The sequence below is a fragment of the Coenobita brevimanus genome, chromosome 84 (assembly GCF_032717465.1).
Source record: "Coenobita brevimanus isolate Jiangsu-jjx chromosome 84, ASM3271746v2, whole genome shotgun sequence".
Lineage (NCBI taxonomy): Eukaryota > Metazoa > Arthropoda > Malacostraca > Decapoda > Coenobitidae > Coenobita > Coenobita brevimanus.
The window spans coordinates 4711697-4716878 of NC_137037.1; positions in this window are offsets into that span (position 1 = coordinate 4711697).

The window sequence follows — 5182 nt, forward strand, 5'->3', positions numbered from 1 at the left end:
CCCTCCGTTCGTCTCCGTTTCTCCACCTGTCCGTGTGTGTAAGCTGTTACCGCCTGTGTCTCTGGTGGTGGCGAGGTGAGAGAACGAAACGTCCCCGGAGCAGATTTAATTTGCGGGTAGGGAAATGGAACATGAAAGTTAGTAAGGACCGTATCATAGGTGGCACAGAAGACTTCGTAGCACCTCTTCCTAAGCGATTTATTCTGCATGTTACAATTTAGCCTTCTCTTTAATGCTGTTTATATCGTTTAACGCCGACATAATTCGCGCCAGTAACGCAGAGGAGGATATTGAGGTGTAATGTGCAGAATAAATCGCTAAAGAAGAGGCGTTAAGAACTCTCTGAAACCACTTAAAGTGGATTCGCAGTGAACAATAACGGCTAACGTGTTTGCCATTTTTGCGAGCCATTTTAATTATATTTTGCTTCGTGATCTAATGGAGTATTTTTTGTTCAGTGAAAAAAGAAAAATACTGAAGAATCGATATTTAGTTTAATAGAACATTCATTGCAGCAACAAACCTCCTAACAAAGTGGATCTCGTTGACTCAATCATTCGGCTCGCAAAAACGCTAACCTGTTAGCCGTTTTCTGCCCAGTGTGAATCCGTCTTTAGAATACGTTGCTAAGTCTCTGATCTTTTCATGCGGAGGGAAGTCAGCCCACACTCAGTCAGCCCTTCAGTACGGTGACGTTATAATTAATTAATTATTATTATTATTTTTTTTTTTGCCGCCCAGCAATTTTACAGCATCTGAAGGAACACCTATCGTAGGACAGAGGATCAGTAAGATTTACGCTCCGTGAGGTGCTGGAGAGGGAAGCCTTCACGTGGTGGCACCGATTTAACTGGTCTGCTCCACTGCAAGATTATATAAATATCCCCCTACTTTCCTATCCCCCGTAAGTAGGATGGCGGAGGACAGAATGGCAGGTTATGCCTACAAGATCACTAGGTTGACATTTCCGATGAACCACATCCTTTTCCTCCCATGTGGTGCGTGTGCCCGGTGTCTAGATATTGATAGCCAACCCGTGGAAGAGTTTAAAGTGGATGATGACAGTATTTCTTCACTTCATCTTCTGTTTCACCTGTTTCTCCTCTCCCTCACCTTACGTCCTCACTGTCCCACTTTCCCCTCATATTTCTCAATCCATTGCCCACTTCTCATTCTCTCACTTTCCCATTCTTCCATAATTTCTTTCTCTTACCCTTTCCCCCTCATCTCACTCCCTCACTCGGGCACACTCTCTTTATTTAACTCCCCCCACTTATCTCTTGCTCCCTCTCTACCTCGCCCCACTCGACCATCCAACCCACCAACACTCTCCCCTCACTTGCCATTATTATCCTCATTGACAGTCGGGTACTTCAAGGTTCTGATCCCTTATCCTTCACCCTCTCTTTGCCCTTCTTCCCAAGCGCATCACCAACACCTCCACCCCTCTCGCTTCCCCTCATATCCCCTCGAGAAGCATTAAGCAGTCGAAAAGCTGATAAACTCTGTGCTCTCTCTCTCTCTCTCTCTCTCTCTCTCTCTCTCTCTCTCTCTCTCTCTCTCTCTCATACTTCTTCGCCACACCTCTTTATACCTTGTTTGTATACTTTCCACACAATCTGTGTTTATATAATTTCATTAAACCTTTAAAGTTGTTTGTATAATATCATCACATCTTCTGTTTCAGACCTGTTTGAATAATCTCTTCACACACTCTGTTTATATCTTACACTCACACATTTTTTATATCCTTTCCTCACACAAGTTTGCATCCTTTCCTCACACATGTTTGCATCCTTTCCTCACACCTTCTGTTTACATCCTCTCCTCACACCATCTGTTTACATCCTTTCCTCACCGTCTGTGTACATCCTTTCCTCACACATGTTTACATCCTTCCCTCACACATGTTTACATCCTTTCTTCATACATGTTTACATCCTTTCCTCACACATGTTTACATCCTCTCCTCACTCGTGTTTACATCCTTTCCTCACACATGTTTACATCCTTTCCTCACACATGTTTACATCCTTTCCTCACACATGTTTACATCCTTTCCTCACACCTTCTGTTTACATCCTTTCCTCATGCAGGTTTACAGCCTTTCCTCAAGCCTTTGTTTACATCCATTCCTCACTCATGTTTACATCCATTCCTCACTCATGTTCACATCCTTCCCTCACACATATTAACATCCATTCCTCACTCGTGTTCACATCCTTTCCTCACAAATGTTTACATCCTTTCCTCACACATGTTCACATCCTTTCCTCACACATGTTTACGTCCTTTCCTCACACCTGTTTATATCCTCCCCTCATCCCTTCTCATTCTCTCACTTTCCCATTCTTCCATAATTTCTTTCTCTTACCCTTTCCCCCTCATCTCACTCCCTCACTCGGGCACACTCTCTTTATTTAACTCCCCCCACTTATCTCTTGCTCCCTCTCTACCTCGCCCCACTCGACCATCCAACCCACCAACACTCTCCCCTCACTTGCCATTATTATCCTCATTGACAGTCGGGTACTTCAAGGTTCTGATCCCTTATCCTTCACATTATCTCTTCGTATCCTCTCCTCACACTACCTTCATCTCACTTTGTTTTCCTTTCCATTTCATTCTCTTAACTCCCGTTCGCCCGGTCTGTCTTTTCAGGCTGACGACAGACGAGTTTATTCTGTTTGAATGAGACGACTTTGAGCTGTTGCGGTTAAGAACAGTATTTTTTCCCTTGCGTGCTTTATCCTCAGCCTTGTTTTCCCCGTCTTCCCTCTTTCGTGTATTCTCTTGTGACTGCTATTACTGTTGCGTTCCGTCTTTCATCTTCATTCTTTTCCCCCTTCCTTTCCTCCATTTTATTATTATTTTTCTCTTCCTCTGCCTTGTTCATTCGTGTATTTAGCTTTCTCCACGCATACTGTCTGTTCCCTTTGCGTTTTACTTATCCTCCGTCTGTTCCTATTGCATTCGTCCTTTTACCTTAAGTTTTCTTTCCCTTTATTTCCCCTTTGGTATATCGCACTTCTTCCCACGCACCCATTCTTTTCTCCCCGATTAGTCTCATTTTCCATATCCATTTTCTTCTCTCCCCCCACGTTGCCGTTCTGTATTCTACTATTCATTTCCTTCCTCCTTTTATTCTTATTTGTCCCTTTACGTTCCGTACTTCCCGAAAACCGTCTGCCGTATTCTTCATTCACACCTTAATTCCTATTCTCATCCTACTTATTTTCTTTCTGAATACTCACTGTGTCCTATCCGTCTCTATTGAGATTTCTCACATTTCATTTACTTCGGTTCTTTTTTACTGTTTGGCACTATTTGTGCCTTCAGTCTTCCTCATTCACCTTTAATTCTTGTTACTCTTCTTTTACACTGTCCATCACTCTCACCTTTGTCCCTCACCCTTATTCTTCATTCGCTCCCTATCTCGCTTCATCCTTTTTCTTTAATCACTTTCTTTCTCTCACAGTATATGTCACTATGTTTCGCCTACTTCTCTCAATTTACTTTGTTCTCCAATCGCATTCCTTCCACCATCTGTCACTGTACGAGTATATCCCCATCACTCTTCTCTATTCACATTTATTTCTCCTCTCACTTCCCTTCCACCGTCTCTTATCATTCTTCCCCATTTACACTCATTTCTCCTCTCACTTTCCTTCCACCATCCCCTGTTCTTCTCAATTCACTCTCATTTCCACACTCACTTTCCTTCCGCCGTCTGTCACTGTATATCCCCATCACTCTTCTCCATTGTCTCTTGTATTTTATTAAAGTGTCCTCCCCTCACAACATTATCTTTCTCACTACTCGTCGCAGTGTGTTGCGTGAGTGGCGGCTGTAACACCATCAGCCACCTACACGACGAACTGTTAACTCCTTGACTACCGTGACATCATTTTATAGCTTATTCTTGCTGCCACTGGGCGACACTGTTGGTAATAGAAGAGCCTCATGGTACTCTCTCGTAACTGCAGTCGTCTGGAGATAGCAGTAATTTAAAAAATGGTCACCGTACTGAACTGGTTAAAGGAATAAAGAGACCCAGCCCTGAGACATGTTTTATGGCCAACAGATGCTCTCGCGTCCCACGGTAATACCACTGTTAAATGAACAAGCGACAATAATTTCTTTATAGTGTCTGAATTTACCACGCTCTTTCCTCCCCCCCTGCCCCACCACCACCACCTTCATGGGGAACCACCAGCGAGGTTGAAGCTGTGTGCATGGTGCCTCGCCCTGATCGCCTTCATCCCCGCCTCCTTCACTGCTGCCTGTCACCACTCGCACAGATAACCTAAGTACTTTATCAAACGTACACTTCATTATTTTACTGCTGTGTCCCTCAAAGCTGAGATTTTTTTTCTTTTTTTTTTTTACTCCTTTTTCTGTCTTGTCTCGCTCAGTTATTTTCCTCTCCGTTTGGTCTCACGTTCCGTCGTCTGCCTCAGGTACTCCTAATTGCTGCCGCACAGATAACCTCAGTACATTTAGTTACATACTTCAATAATCTACCCCATACACATCAATAATCTACTCTTATCTACCCTCAGATTGACTTTATTCCCTGTTCCTTTAATCAGAATTTACTCTACTCCCTCAAGCCCATTTATTTCCTCTTGTCTAAGTTAAATATCCGATTCTTTCCTGTCTGGTTCATATATTTCCATTCAATGCTCAGATAACCTCAATACATTCACAGCAACACATTTCAGTATTTTATATCTCCCATCAGACTGACTTAATCCCTATTCCTTTGATCTAAATATTATCCCTTCTGCTCTCCCGTTAAGCTCAGTGATTTCCTCTGGTCTAAATTATATCCCTCATCCTTTTCTTCTCTGGTTTAGTTATTTCCATTTCCCCCGCACAGATAGCCTCAATATTTCACCCACAGGCACGTCAATATTTTACTGTTGTTTCCACCCGAAGCCGAGATATCTTTTCCTGTGGTCTGAAGTGTATCCATGTTTCTCCTTTCTCATCTAGTCCAGTTGAATCACTTCAGCACTATGACGTATTTTTGTAGCTTAATCCTGCTATCTCCAGACAGTATTAATCAGCTCACGGCAGACGTTTGCATTGGAGGAGTTAAATACAGCTTCATCAAGCACTTTCCTGCTGAATCCTACCTTAAGTTAAACAGAATCTCTGGTAGAATCAAGAGTAGAAT